Below are 16,206 nucleotides of genomic sequence, written 5' to 3'. Positions count from 1 at the left end.
TCCAGTCTTAACAGAAAACAAAAACACTTTGACCTAAGCAAAATAAGGTTTTAATTAAATTTTCTTCTCAGGAAACTCCTATGATGTGGCATAAGAATTAATTCTATAGATAAACGAGTAAAAGAATCAGATTATATGATAAGCAGTAAAAATGGGAAGAGAAGCAATCCCAGATATTTGTCAAAACTAAGCCAATTAAAAGGCTAATGCCTTTGGAGATGCCTGAACTTGGGGTCACTCCTGAATCCAGAACCAGAAGTGTTAAGTTACTCCTGGGAGCCAGAAGTTGGATACTACCGCATGTTTAGATGGCTTATGTTAAGAATTGAGACTCTGCAGAGAATTAGCCACGCTGAATTGTATCCCCTTTGAAGTTTGCAACTGTTCTGCACTATGGTGTATTTTAATGTGCATCTAATTATTCTCTAGTTCTTCGATCTTGAAGAATAAATGGCTACTAAAGGCTGAAGTATGGTATGAAGGTATGAAGTATACTTCATCTAAATAACTCATGATAAAAACAAAGTTTGGTTTCTTTTCCCCAGTTGCTTGTGCTATTAGTCAGCTTTCTGAAAAACGGTGAATATGTCTTTAAAGAAAAAGCAAACATACTGAGCCAGCTTATGCTGCAGTAGCTATGACAACAGGCTTTGAAACAAGCATGGAAAAAGCTAGACCTGAATCTTAATTTCATTTATTTTTCCCCCCCCCCCCAAGTCTACTCTTCATATAGGCTACTTTGCATTTTACTCTGAAATCCTACAGAAATTGTGATTGTTTTCTCTACCAAATGCATTGTGACACAATCTGCTATGTAAAAACAGTGTTATTTAAAAATCAGTAAAGAAAGTGCTTTGAGAATTATTGGACATCTAACATCTTCAAGTGAATAACAGACTGCTTTCTAGGGAATATGATTTACCCAAAGATGCTGGGCTCAATGCAGAGAGGTATGTGCAAGAGATCTGATCACATGGTTTAATGGTTCTTTTTATTACAGGATGATCCCATTTGATCAACTACTGGCAAACAGCATCATACCGTCCATAAGAGATGCATGATTCAGGGCGTGATAGAAGTTTTCAAAAAATCAGGACAGGAAGAAAAATTTAAGTCAGATTTTCACTTGATTCAATAGCTGGGTTGGAGTGAAAGAGAAGAGGCTTTAGATCTCACCTCACCTCCTTTTCACTCCAGCCCTTCCCATCTCCCATAGACCAATCCTCCATGGATGGAACCAACCATGGATTATATCAGCTTGACTAGACAAAGAATCTGGCTCCCTATATGTGTCTCCTTTCTTATTCCTTCTACATTCTTTCTAGCACAGAAGAACAGTTTCTTCCTCCTCCATCTAGCACACCAGTTTAGAGATCAAGAACACTTCCTTGAAAAGAGAACAGGAAGACAGACCATCACCACTATTATTTCTTCTCACTCTGTAAACATTCTACCTGCCCTTTAGATCTTTGAACATGTCTAAAGCTTCACATAAGCATCCAAACACTTTACAACCATGACTATATAAAAAGAACAGATACTTTAACCTATTTGGAAGTAACCCACGTCACCTGTGCTCCCAAGATACCTTCCTGAACAGCAGCCAACCATAATCCTATAATGATGACCAGACCAGGCACATCACAGGATGTTCCTGCCTCAGCTCAGCAACCTGGGAGCTTAGCATGTTAGATGGCACCACACTGCATTGTCATGGCTGACAGTATCAGGCACGCAGGCATAAAATACAGAAGCAGACAACCATCATGCTACTAGTTGTTCATCAATTCCCTTGAGAGTTTATTTTTGAGCAGTCAATCTTTGTAATTCTGGAAAACTAGAACTGCATAATAAATAGCAAACAAAACATTAAGGTATTCTTTCCCCTCAAATCCAACAGCCTTTTTCCTCCCGTCTCTCTGTAAGGTACCTCCTGCTGCACTGAATGAAGAGTCTGAACAAGGCCTATGAGTAGGCAGCCTTAGTGTGAGCTACCTTCTTACTGCTGCATTGAATTTAGACCCAAATGCCTATCTGCTAAGCATTTGCCCCCTCTCACATGCAGCCAGGCACCTACAGACACACTCACAAGAGGAGGCTCCAGCCTTCCTCCTCATGCACTTCCTGCAGTGCAGGTGGTGGCTCCCACATGCTCAGACTTGCTCCCATTCCTCTATCTGCTCTCTTTTCCAGCTGAGGTCCTCTCATCACTCTTGTAGATTCCCTCTGCATATCTAATCACTTCAATCCAACTGAGTTGTTGCAGTGCCCCCATACCTACTATTTATAAAGCTTTGGACAGTTCTGAAGTACTTACAGATTGCACTCAGGGCCTGCCAGCAGCTGAAAACAATCATCATTGTAAACCCTCATTCAGAAGAAAATATTCAGAGTTTTCTAACTGCAGCAAGTGAAACACGCATTTGTGTAAATGCTAAGGAGAATGTGAAAGAACATGGAAAACCAAGCCTGCAATTAAGCACAGCACACTGCTCACGGAGGCTCCATTTCACACAGGTGATCTCTGCCTGGAGAAGCCTGGGCTTAAAGAGAGCCCCACCCTTAACCTAATTCCCCCTCCCCTGGAGAGTAGAAGCATTAACTCTCTGGTGGCTGGTTTGGAGGGAAGAATTCCTGAGTACTGCTTATCTCTGACAACTCCTTGCCACTCCATCTGGAAAGGCTCCCTACATGCATTCAAGCTCTGCTCTTTTAGCAGCAAAGCTCTCTCTTTTCCACAAAGGAGTGTTACTGCATGTTTTTGCCATGTTTTTCCCATGCTACATTCACCATACAAATTGCCTTCTGTTTGATGAAGCCTTTGTGAAGTGCTTGCACAGGTAATTTCAAGTTCTTCCTCTATAAAGCAGATATGATTTTTTTTAAACATTTTTTTTTTCCTCCTGTGTGCAATGGATGCTCAGGAAGTGACACAGAAGGACGGTTTCTGATGGAGTTGGTGTAACTTTTCCTTTCTTTCCATTCTACCCTGCAGCAGCACCAAGAACTGTTTCAGGCTTTCATGTGGCAAATTTAATAGGTATTTATTTTTTTAAATCATGGAGTGAGTCATGGGCACTTGGAAGTTCAACAAATCCCCAGAGGCAGCCAGCTTGGTTTATTTTCAGCTCAGATGACCCACGGGCTGAAGAAAAAGACTTTTTCAAACATGGAAGTAGGATATTTTTCTTACTATACATAAACAATCCCCATAACATAGGAAGGGGGAAGTCTATATCAGAAGGGAACGGCTACTAAAATATCAGCTTCTCTGAGTTCCTTCTTTGTTCAAACAACCAACTGCCAGCTTTCTCAGCACCTTGGCTGCTGCTCCTTGACAGCAAATACTAAAAAAACAAGGTGCTGGCTTTCACTGGGAGGGGTGACAGAAGAAACCCTCTTTCCGTATAGGGCATTTGAGCTTGATCTCTTCAAGCAGAAGCTGAAACTAGATGATCATTATGGTCCTTTTCAACCCAGGCCATTCTGTGATTCTATGACATCAACTCCTTCTAGCATTAAGCCTGGTACAGCCTGGAAAGCTATCTTCTTAGAAAAAAGGGCTATTTCCACATTTACTGCTGCATTTTGTACATCGCTGTATTAGACACATGTGTAGATTCAGTTGCCTGACAGTATTAAAGAAGAAAATTGATGATGATGTGCTGGCCCTGTACAGTGACATCTAGCAATGGGGAGACACAAAAATAACCCACTCAAATGCTGCAGAATGAGTAGAAATTGGTTCACATTATGTCTCAGGCATCGCAGAAAGCTCCATGTAACATCAGCAGGGGCAGAGATCAGTTTGTGACAATATGGGAAGCCCCACACATGGATCCACGTTTCCTCCACTTGTAATTTGTGAGTGACATGGTTGTTCTGTTCTCCTGACATACAGATGGAAAGAGACAGACACAGAGAGCGAGTCAGCTCACATCACACCTTATATGAACTCATCTGGACCTGAGTGTCATGGAGGTGCCTGAGCTCAGTGCCTAAACTCAGGGGGAAACTGGGCCACTATTTCAAGCTGTGGCCTGCCCTTCATGCTTTCAAACGTTTGGAAATACTAGTTAAAACTGCACAAGCTGAAGAGAGCTTAATCTGATGAGGAAGGCACTCCCAGAGGGTTCTGGAGATGACCACCATAGAAAGCCCTTCTATCATCTGTATAGCACACAAGTTTACAGTGATACCCTTTTCTCTTCCTGTATACGTAGGTAGCACATAGCATGGACTATTTGTTTTGTCTGAGGCTTTGTAGTATGTACTGGAGAAGCTGTGAATCACGAAATAATTGTCAAGTCGTGAAAGAAGTTGTGATTTCTGTTACTGCACTTCAGCCTTCAGCCTGACCTGTGCTCTCTGAGAAGAGGTCAGAAAGGACCTAACATGTTACAGACAGTTGAAGTTTTCTCATCTCAGAACCATTTTATTTTCTGAAAACCAACACAATAACTGGTCAAAATGTCCATAGAGAACAGCAGCAGCACTATCTTGTGCTTTTCAAAGCGTGCTTTAGGCACAAGCTCCAGGAACTTTAAACAAGGACAAAGTACTGGGGGCGAAGGAAAGAAAGATGGCTTTGAGAACAGCTGGCTGCTTAGTGCTGGCTTGACACCACATCATACGCACGATGAGTACTAAATACAACGGAAACATTTTAAGTCTTGGCAGAAAATCATGCTACGCCTTCCTAAGAACAGTTGGGTCATCAGTGGTCATTCAGTCAGACAGACCGAGGCTGTCTCAAAGCTATTAGGTAGCTGGTGAAAGGTGGGTTGTGAGCAAATGTTGTACTTGAGGATCATCACACTGAGCAATTACATGGCTCAGCTGTGTGCAGAACGACAGCCCTCACTGCAGGGCTGATAGACCGGCAGAAGCCAAAAGGGAAATCAGCACTTCATAAAAGTTAATGACCAAGGATAGTCTTCTGAATCCTGACTAGAGCAGGATTCAAATGCAAACTGCAGTCCTATTCCCTCTTCCATTGCTCCCTCCATTTTGGACCAGTCTTCCTCTCCATTTTTACTGCTGTTGTTTATAATACATGCATTTGTGAGAAATAAAGTACACAGAATGAGATAGCCTGAATAAGATACACTCCATCATTTTCTTCAACTTCCCTAACTGTTATGACTCAGTGAGATTTTTTTTCCTTCTTTTCTACTTTCCTGGAGGTAATATCTCAAACAAAATTAAACATCCTCTTCCAGATGCCCCATTTTTTATAAGAAAGTTCAAGCAGGAATCCGTGCAATGGCCAATCTTAAATCAGCATCTGGCACAGAGGGGAGCAGAGGCACTCTGAGTAGTAGGCATTTTGTCTACTGCTATCATCTTGTCAGTGCTGGTGTTTATTGCAAGCAAAGATATTTCTCAAGAATGAGAAATAAATGCTAAGGACTGTAAGCATGATTACTCATTACAGTTACAGTGTTATGTTTCATAATTTCATGACTATTTATTTTATTACTGTTATTATAGTTCAGTGTTATTAATGGAAAAGAGAATGTTATCATTTCCTACTGTCTGGGAATAAGGGAATAAAGTACAATCCAGTGCAGCTTTCAGCCTGGTAACACCTCAGGATGTATGCAGGATGTATGCATCAATATTGAGGATTTAAGACCAGCTGTGACACTAAACAACAGATTAATAACAACAACTGAAAAAAAAAATGGGAATTTATTAAAACCAAATTTTTTAAAAAGCAAGTTTCTTGTGGTAATTATTTTCTTTCCTTTTTACCTGTGTATATTTTACCTGCTATATTTTAATGCTTTGCTATTTTGTAACTGACTTTGAAAATAATTCTCCCAGCTAAGCAGCATTTTTTTAATTCCAATATGTTGGACATGCATGTGAGATGAGTTATAGTGGTTGTTATCAAACACAGGGCTGGAAACACAGATTGTGTTGCATTAGAGAGGAGGATTTAAATCTGAGAGCAGAGCACCCTGCGAGAGGTGCCCACAGCAGCTTCAGCTCCAGCAGTGTGGTGGCTGTGTCTGTACTCACTAACTCCACTTGCTGGTTTGACAAACAGGTTTTATGCCAAACTTTGTGACCACTGACAAAATGTTTCCTCCTCTTTCTTCCATTTTCCTGGTGTTTAAGCACACCATTATTACAACATTAATGATGCTTCTTGCTGTAACAGCATCTTGAGGTTTATGAGGAAAAAAAAAAAAATCCATGGAAATGATAATATTTAATTTGGATGGCAAAGATGAGTGGCACAAGACAGGAAGCAATATGGGGAGCAATTCACTTGGAAGTACAGTGCCACAAAGCAGGCTCTGGAATATGCAATCAGGAGACAAATCTGGAAATACTGTTAAGATTCTGCCTTATCAGAATGACAACTATGCTGGAATTTAAACAAACAAACAAACAACAAAGCCACCTGCAATGCTAAAGGAATGGTCATAACCATGAAGAAAAATGTGGAATTATTATAGCAGACCACCCAGACTGTGACAGAGTATTGATGCCTCCGCTCAGGTGGCCCAGCCAGGAATGTCCTCGCATGCATAATCGCATACACCTCTTGTGCCATATGCAGCTCTGGGGGGTTTGGTGATGAAAGAGCAAGACGGGTATAGCTTTACCTATTACTGTGGAAACCTATTTCCATCCATGTCTAGAATTATGGCTTTCTACTCGAGTCAAAAAGGTTTTCATTAACTCCCCAGCATCTCCTCTTCACCCCAACGCTCATTTCTTCACACATGCATGCACACAATTCTTATTGGAAGATGTACCTGTAGGAATTATACTACCAAGGCTATTACTACTTATTTGCCATCATTGTGCAGCACTAGATTTTCGGGTCAAAGTAAATGATAATGGCACAGCACTGTGCTAAAAGATAGACACATGAATGTAACATTTTTGTCTCTTTCTGAGGTAGTGCATAAGCTCAGTGGATCTGCCTGACAGCAGGCACCTTAAATACTTCATGACTATAATATGGGTAACTCATGAGATTTTTGAGGTTTTATGTACAATATGATCAGGTGTGTCTTTGTCTTAGGCAAGTAGCTATAACTTCTTCATCTTGGTCAAAGGTTTCCTTTACCACTGGTTTTGCACTACGAGGACAAATCCCAGCGTTCGATGGGAAAGGAAAGGAGCGGAACAGAAAGGACTAGTTAAAGATTGCTAAGATTCTGAGCTTTTCTCTACTTCCAAACTTACACTTGTCCATCATAGTGCCAAGGGAAAGTATAGGATCAGTGCTGCAAACTTAGCAGCACTGGGAGACACTGCTGGGAGACAGCTTTTGAAATATCAGATTTATTTTTTTTTTACGAGTGGAGTTGAACATATGGTGTTTGAAGGAGAAGTGGCCAAAATTGTAAAAGCCTTTGGAATCATCTTATGTTTTGGGTTTTTTTTGTTTCGCTACCCTCAGATTTGAAGTCTGACAGATTTTCCTAGTAGCAATATAGTGACCTATTTATGGCAACAACTGCACATTCAACTTGTTAGTAGGGATGTTACCTATCACAGTGAAAAGATTCCAGAATGCAAAGATGAGCCTAAAAGTTAAAAAAAAAAACACAACAAGACGTGCTTATACCTTATTGTATGGCCTGGATTATCTTTCCCTAACACAAAAATACAACTCGATAGTAGGCACATGCCCATTGTAGATATGCAGTTTAAGCAAAACTCTTTTATTGGCTGTAAGAGTTCAGTGTTCTAGACATATCAGGCAGAGAGCAGAACATTTTTCATCATTGACGTGGAATAGCCTGAACTGGGAGATACATGAAGCATGATGTGATGAACTGCCATCATTCTTGCTAGGCTCACTAACATGCCTCCATTCTACACTATTTGGCTCCATATTACACTATTTTAACTTGTACCTGCTTTATCAATTCGGTTAGAAAAATTAAAGCCTTAAAAAATTGTGCTGTCCTATTTCCCTCTCCCTTCAATTTTATGCAGTTTTTCTCAACCTTACATTTATGTGAAAGCTATTCTTTTTCAACTCATGCATTATGCAGTTCCTAACTTTCTCCATGCATCATCTGTGTCATACTGAGGGGCTGTAGTTGAGACATTTATATCATACTACAACTTTGATTTTCTGCTACTTATTCTATGGAAAACTACTCTGGAATGGTTTGTTTGTTTGTTTAGTTTCTTGGCATTATCTGGATATCTTACTATTTGTGAATTCAGACTTCCAAAATCTTCCTATGTGAACATCCTAATCACAAAGTGCCAAAATTGAGGTCTGAAAAGTCTATAGGCTTTTGCTTTGTTATTGAATACCTGAACTTCAGCACTTTGGGGTATCAAAATCCTGGTACTGACCTTGCATGTCAGGAAACACTAATCTAAAACTGCAAACAATCACTCAGGGGAATAACTAATAATGTATTCAGAAGGAGATAAAGAGTCATCCTTCCTATTTTGTATGCATCTTTCCAAGCTTCGTAGTTAGGCAAAGTTGAATGAGAATGAAAGCGATATGCTAAGCCCATTTTTTTCTGACTGCTTGCACCTACAATTCAGCATAGAAGTCATGGAAGTCTATGGGACACTTCTGCTCACATCTCTGCCATTTCAGGCCACTTAAATGAGTTTGGTTTTGTCTATAACAGCTGGTTGGAGAGTGAGACACTTCTTTACGCCAACAGACTTCCATGGGATTTGCACTTATCACATCGGACAGAATTAAAGCAAAGTTCAGGGACCAATGAAAAGAAGAGCATCCAGACTCTGATCTCTGGAAGAGAACGTAAAAGCAAGTGAAGAGCGCTGACATGATTCATTGAAAGCTCTCTCACAGGCAGCTCACAGGAAATCCATACATAGCTGAGGGGAGTTTATAGTTAGTTATGGCCCTCGAGTGCTTTTTGGTTTTAGAGTATTTCTGAAGTGTGTCAGAAAAAAAAAAAAAAAAAAAAAAAAAAAAGAAAAGAAAAAAAGAGCTAACCAGAAGTATGAAAACAGAGCCTTTCAGGGAAAAAAAAAAAAAAAAAAAAAGCTTTCAAACACTTGAAGAGGGAATGAGCCTTCGTATTTGGAAGTGATGGAGGTGGAATGTCAGGAACTCAGCCCCATGGCAAGGGTCTTCAAAATCTTCTGGAGGATAGAAACCCATCTCTTGCTGCTGTCTGGTTCACTGAAATCTGAAGTTCCTACACTTCATGCAATCCAACTAACAAGTGGGCGAAGTCTGGGATGCAGGGCCTCTTCATTTTTGGTAAACCTTTTGTAATTTATTTCAACTATTGACTTTTAAATGATAATCTGAGCTGTTCGATGTTGCTTCATTGATATCTCTACAGACACGTGCTGCACAGTGCATGGTGCTCTCCTAACTGCAGGAGAAGCAAGTTGGTTGCAGAGCCAGACAGAGTGGAAAATTTAGTTCAGAAATGGGGGAACTAAGAGAGTCACAGCTGTATTTGTATGCTTTCGCTTCCATATTCATATTTTGCCTTTTGGACTGATACTTTGGATAAGGATGCCAAATGCAAAGATTTTTTCTCTCCGTATCAAACATCTACTTATTAGGAAATGGTCTGATGCCACAAAATCCTCTATAACATACCATAAGAAGAACTTTTATTTGATTACAAATCTATGCTTGGTAATATGATAATATGATTTCATCATTTGTAGCCAGTAGTTCAATAGCGATTCAATTCTATTCCTGCAACAGAGGCGCCTAGCACTAACAAGATTTAGATATACAGTATAGCCGCTGAAGATGGGTGGAGGTGGTGGTGCTCTGATTTGTCTTATAGTTCTGATAACAGCTGGTTGAATTCCACGCGCTTCTTCACCGTGGCTCTACTCATGTGGCCATCACCAGCTGTCACAGCTCTGGCAGTGGAAAGGTACAGGGCCAACTGCTGCATCCAGCAGGTGATGAGAGAGTGAGCCAGGGGCATCGCTCTGAGCCTCTGCCAGGGCCTGCTCACCAGCAGCTGCATGGGCCAGCAGGCTGGCAGAGCTTGGGTGTATCAGTGCATGACCCAAGGTATGTCTGAACCCTGCGTGCAGACAGGTCAGCTGGCCTGAATTTGCCATTCTCTTGGAACCCCGCAGCCACTTCCAGTGTGGATACAAAAAATCTGGGGACAGCACACAAGAGAGAACTCCAGCAGGTTGCTGAAATCTTGGCACCCCATAAATACACTGAAATTTTTATCAGCATGTACAAAAGATGTAACAGCTACATACCTGTGCAACAGCTTTCCTTTCTTCCAGGCAGGTGGTGAGATTGTCTCAGCTGCTGTCTCACCTATTCAGCAACAGCCAGGGAATTAGGAGGGTGAGAAAAACCTACAGAAAGTACAGTAGGAACGATGATTTTCTTTTTACCAATGGAAACATAAGCAATATAGGGAGTGAACAAAGGCAGGGACTGACACTATAGTCTGCAAACATTTATTCATGACAACCTCAAGAGGATGGGCAGCACTGCCCTTTTCTTTCTGCATTAGCCATCTGGGGAGCTCATACCTTAACGTATGGTCAGTATCCAAGCCATCTTTCTCATATACTGTGGGCTTTTGTCCTCGCTCATTCCCTGTTTGATTGTATTCAAGTTTCATTTTAATACTTCGGTGAGTTGCAGTGTAATTTATTTGAAATGAGAAAACAGATATGTTAGAGATGACACAAAGCATATCAAACTGAATGCAGGAAATATGGCTGTAGATGGTGGGGGGACATAAAATCCTCCACTCTGCAAGCAAAAGGCAGCCAGAAGAAGGAAACAATCTGCATTGCTCTAACATGGAGGCAGATTTTTGTTGTGCTACTGTGGAGCAGCAGCAAAAGAAAACAGAAGAACATTTCATCTCTTCACTACCAGCATCTAAAACTGTGCCTTTGTGAAAACTGCAGTTTGCTTCATTGTGCCACTGAAATGAATGCAAGGTCTTGTGTGACATTTAAAATAACAAGAACAATATACTTCTCCATTACTTTACTTACATTAAGCACGTGTTTCATAGTGTATGCAGTTCCTGGTGTTATGAGAGAGCAATGAAAACAAAATCCATGCTTAATGCACTGAACTTTGACAACAGTAGCTGCAACTCAAAATTAAAATCCACTTCTTTGCTTTGCTGTATGGATCTGAATCAGCTTTGTGAAAGCACTGCAGCATGCTGAGAATGAGGGTATCTGAAATGAGAAATGCCTATGTGACTGCCCAAAGCACAGATCAAATGACCAAAAGCAAACAGTGATCTGCTAGGCTGTTTGCTGAATACTTGGCTGAAATCAGACAGAGCTAGAAAGCCTTGGAAATTTCAAGCCAAAAAGAGATAAACTGAATTTCTGTCATCTGCTGCAAAGCGCTAAACATGTAGATGAAAGTCTCGTTCATACCTGATGGCTTGACCCAGAATCCAGAGGAGGCAATGAAGGCAAGGGTCTCAAAGCATTTTAGATATGGCCAGAAGACATATCCACTGCAAATCTGGACTAAAGTTTTTTTTTCTCTTTTCTTCTTTTTCTTTCTTTTTTTTTTTTTTCTTTTTTCTTTTTTTTCCTTTCATTCTCTCAGCAAGGACCTGCATTGGTTGAAGCAGTAACTATGCAAGATCCAGACTGCGTGCTCATCAGAGCACACTCTGCAGAGTGCCTGGCAGGCTTTGAGCCTTTGCAGTCATTCCGCCTGAGCAGGATGAAATTCCAACTAGGAATTTCCTTTACACTTGAAGGGACGGTGGAAGAAAAATCCAAGGAAAGAGAAATGTGCAGACACTGATCTTTGAAAGATTATGAACCTGGAGTAGCATAGAGTGAGCTGTTGGTGCCATGCTTGGCTGCTCCCAGGGAATGACTCCCATAAAAGCCAAGACTCAAAACTTCAATGTGGATTCTTCCCACTGCCTATCCTCCACAGAAGAGGCAGTTCTTCTTTACCAGATAGGAACCCATTCATGCACAAAGACCCTCCTAGAGGGATAAATGGCAGCTCAAGAAATAATATGGCTCCAGTTTGAATATTGACATGTAAATTTAGTCAAACTGAAAGAAAATGTCAAGGTTCATAGCTGGATTATGTTCCTATGATGTAGAATATAACTGATTCAGTTAAATAATAAAGTCGTGTTACAGAATGTGCTGCTTATTATATGTTAATCGCAGTAATGTAAACATCTTGCCAGTCTTTGTGCACTATCCACCATTCATTTTCAATGAGGAATAGAAGTAGCGGGAGTCAATAGGTCTGACTCCACAAGCTTTCTTTCTTTGCATTTAACTTTCCATGCATTGAAATGCTCTGAATACAGATTGAGTTGCTTTGTTCGGTATTTATTATTGTTCCACCTGTGTCGAAATGGGAATGGCAATGGCTTTGATAAATAGATTCAAAAGCAGTCAAAATTCATTGTGCCTTTTCTGAATGCTTTTGTGTCCTCCACTGGAGTTCTTTTTGATAACCTCATCCAGCAAGACACCTCTTAAAATCAAAGCAGATATATTTCTTGCTTCCATAGAACATCAGTGCAAAAGCTTTTATTAAAACAATCATCCCATGCAAGTTATATGTCCAATTTTTGTGTTGTTTTTTCCTAAGAGCTAAAGTCTGATCCTCTTTTTGCCATGTTCAGAGATACATTACTCCTTCTTAAGTCCATGGAGCTCTATACATGATAACTGATGGATGATTCAAAGTAAAGGTGTCAGAACCTGGCAGTAGACTTTCATTACCTTCCCGAAGCATACCAAAGAATATTTGTTATCATGGTATTAAATATCATAAATCATTAGCACTAAACCCACACGTGCCAAGAGAATGATCAGTATGACTTCATATTGTCATCAGTTTGCCTTTTTATTACTGTGCTCACGTGCGTGCTCCACATTTGCCAAATTCTGCCATTCACAGTAGTTCTCCCAGTATTTGTGTGGGAAAAAAAAAAAAAAAGCCATTTTTTCTAAATCAGGACATCAACTAATCGAAAATATTTAGCACAATCACACTAATATAAAGCCACTACACCAAGACTATCTGCCTCCTTTTCTCAGTTCTGTTTAAGAACGTACACCGTAATCGAGTTGTAAAATGAGGCAACACTAAGCATAAGGGTGATACAAGCGTTCCTCCACCAAAAGAAGCAGAGTTTAAAGCCAGATTTTGCAAGTAAGAGGTAGCACTTTGATGATTCATGCCTGCCTCTCCCTCTTATTCTTGTACTGAGTAAGGACTCCTTCTCCCAAGAGGAGAAAAGAGTGCACACAAAAAAAAGCCACCAAATTGACAAACTTCCCCCTGCAACATGCACTCCTTACATAAATATGCCTTTAAATGTAATTCCAGGATCTTCTTTGTTGGCAGCCTGTGATGTAATGCGCTGAATAATGAAACAGGGGCAGCATTAGTTTAAAGTGATTGTTGTGTTTGTTCCACTATAAAGTTTTGATGCGTGGTGCTACGGGGTAACACAACATGACATGGCTAAGCGGCGAAATGAGTACTATGAAAATTTAAACTGAGGCACACACCAAGAAGCCAGAGACTGCAGAACATCTAAGGCATTTGAAAAGCAAACAAAGAGGCAAAACAGTCCGCTCATCCTAATAGGGCTACCTTCCCTTCTTCCTCTGGCAGCCTCATACACCTGCGCCGGTAATGCTCTTCCTGATTTTGTCTTCAGATTTAATTCATACATTGGACTACACTACTGGGCCGCAGCAGAAGACCAAGAAGGCATAGCAGGCAGCCCTGGTGCATGGGGTGGCCGTCAGGATGCTGGCTGACCTCACTTGCCCCTAACCCTGCCTGCATCTCCCCAGGAGGCAAGCAGCAGTGAAAATCCAGCCAAAGTTTAGTGATTGAGTGCAAGGTTAAGGGCACTGGAGATCAGAACATGTTGCCAGAGAGCAGTTGTGGAGCTGGAGCCAAGCCACTACCTCTGAGAGGACACGCAGCCGGCAGCAGGTCAGGCTATGTCCCAGCACCAACCACACGGCACCCACCTTGCCCATTCAGCCCAGCCTCTCCCCAGACTGCTAGGCTGGTGGGAGAGAGCTCGGAGGGGCATCCCAGCAGACACAGAGCAGGAAACTGGGAATTAGAAGGCTAAATCTGAGCACAAACCATGATTTGTTTTGTGAACTCAGCAGCTTGCTGGAATCTCTTGTTTCTCAAGTCAGATTTCTCTCTGCCTTTGCACGAACAAAGGCACTAAACTTCTGCTCTGCACCCATCCTTTTTTCACTTTTATTGTACAATGAAGAAAAATTGACTCAAGCCTAGTGGTAGAAGACAGCACAGTCTTTAACTGTTGCACCTCTCATGCTGCATTTCTGTAACTCCTTTGCTATCAGAACCCGCAGAAAGGGGCTAAGGGAGGGGAGGCCATTCTTTCCTTCCTCCTTTTCTTTTTCTCTTCTTTGAAAGGTGTGAATATTTTCAAATAACTATAGTGCTAACAAAAAAAAAAAAAAAAAAAAAAGAGCAGTAGATCCCATTTTGAAAAAGGTTTCTATGAAACATGGGACTTTCAGCTTGCTCAAGAATACCACAAAAGCCCTTATTCAGTTTCCCTTGAAGCCAAGGGAAACATGTCTTTTCTGGTTCAATTTTCGGCTCTTTGAAGCAGAAACTCACTCTTTTATGTGTCCCTACAGTTCCCACTGCAATAGGTCTCCTGTCTCAGCAGGGGCTTCTAAGTGCTACTGTAATAAAATTAATTAATCATATTTTTTAATGAACTCCTTAATGTCTTCTGTATCATCCTTGACAAAGTATGTATGCAGACTGAAAAGGCACAGAAGTTTAATTTGGAATATGGTAAAGAGAACTTTAACCCGTAACAAAATCTAATTCAAAGCTGGTAAAAAAGCAGGTCATACTAAATAGAGGCCAAAAGAGTACAAACAGCATAACAAATGGAAATCTAGACTTTACATCTTAGCATAAAAATTAAGTATCAGCTGGGGGGGATATCCACTAGCATGTTGGGATGCTATTTATGACTTTAAGAAGATGGAGATGTAGCTTCATCTGCATGAAAACAAAAGGGCCACTCAGACGGATGTGTAAATCTTCTGGATGGGATTCTTCCCCTCCCTTTTGCAAAGTAGCACTTAGCACTGACTTCTGCACTGCCATATAACCTCTGAGTCAGCTACTGAAATGAAAGGCCAGTTCACATCCCTCAGCGACTCTGGTTTGGGCTGCCAGTGGGTAGACACCTCTGCATCAGTTTGCACTTCAATAAATGTTTTTAAGCCTTATTTTTCACAGGAGGAACAGAAATGGAAAATGAGATTCAATTGTACATGTTGGCAGCCTGGGAGAAGTGCCAGTATGTCACAGCCCCATGTACCAGCCCAGCCCCTTTGCTTTGTAAAGTACAGTTGTTGTAAATTCACTCGGAGTCTGGAACACGTATCAGAGGCGTACATATGTCTCTGTAAATATGCATATACAATATGCAGAAATTATCCTGGACCTCTTTTCTCTTCTTTTCTTTTCTTTTCTTTTCTTTTCTTTTCTTTTCTTTTCTTTTCTTTTCTTTTCTTTTCTTTTCTTTTCTTTTCTTTTCTTTTCTTTTCTTTTCTTTTCTTTTCTTTTCTTTTCTTTTCTTTTCTTTTCTTTTCTTTTCTTTTCTTTTCTTTTCTTTTTTCTTTTCTTTTCTTTTCTTCTCTTTTCTTTTCTTTTCTCTTTTCTTTTCCTTTCTTTTCCTTTCTTTTCTTCTCTTCTCTTCTCTTCTCTTCTCTTCTCTTCTCTTCTCTTCTCTTCTCTTCTCTTCTCTTCTCTTCTCTTCTCTTCTCTTCTCTTCTCTTCTCTTCTCTTCTCTTCTCTTCTCTTCTCTTCTCCTCTCTTTTCTTTTTTTTCTTCTGGTAAAGAGAGATAAAAAGCATTTTTATGAATTATACTTCTCCCTCAGCCTGAGCTTTCTGCCTGGGATTATTTCTCCAGGCTCTGAGCAAAAATTAGGGACCACAGAAAGGGCTCTTCTCCCCCAAGGGTGAGTTCCTAATGTTCTGTGCCTGTGAGACTTCAGTACTTCCCATCCCTCTTTGTTAGATACAGTCCAACCCAGACAGTTAAACTGGACTTGAATATTTCAAACTTGGGAGTATTAGATTCTTGGTATTTGAATGTCCTGACATCAGTTGAGTTGAATCTTTGTATCACACAGTATCAAAAGACCACTAATCTATCTAAAATATACTGTTTTTATAGAGAGAGAG

General features: G+C 40.6%; 1 long non-coding RNA gene across 1 annotated transcript; it reads right to left on the bottom strand.

Moving 5' to 3' along the window:
* Positions 1-9,023: 9,023 nt before the first annotated feature.
* LOC112532704 lies at positions 9,024-15,547 on the bottom strand. The gene is made up of 3 exons (XR_005860931.1): positions 11,380-15,547; positions 10,222-11,172; positions 9,024-10,112 (listed from the first exon to the last, which is right to left on the bottom strand). It is a non-coding gene; the product is annotated as an uncharacterized LOC112532704 (long non-coding RNA).
* Positions 15,548-16,206: the final 659 nt, after the last annotated feature.

Source organism: Gallus gallus, chromosome 6, assembly GCF_016699485.2.
Source record: "Gallus gallus isolate bGalGal1 chromosome 6, bGalGal1.mat.broiler.GRCg7b, whole genome shotgun sequence".
NCBI lineage: Eukaryota > Metazoa > Chordata > Aves > Galliformes > Phasianidae > Gallus > Gallus gallus.
This window is presented reverse-complemented; position numbering and strand designations above follow the sequence as displayed.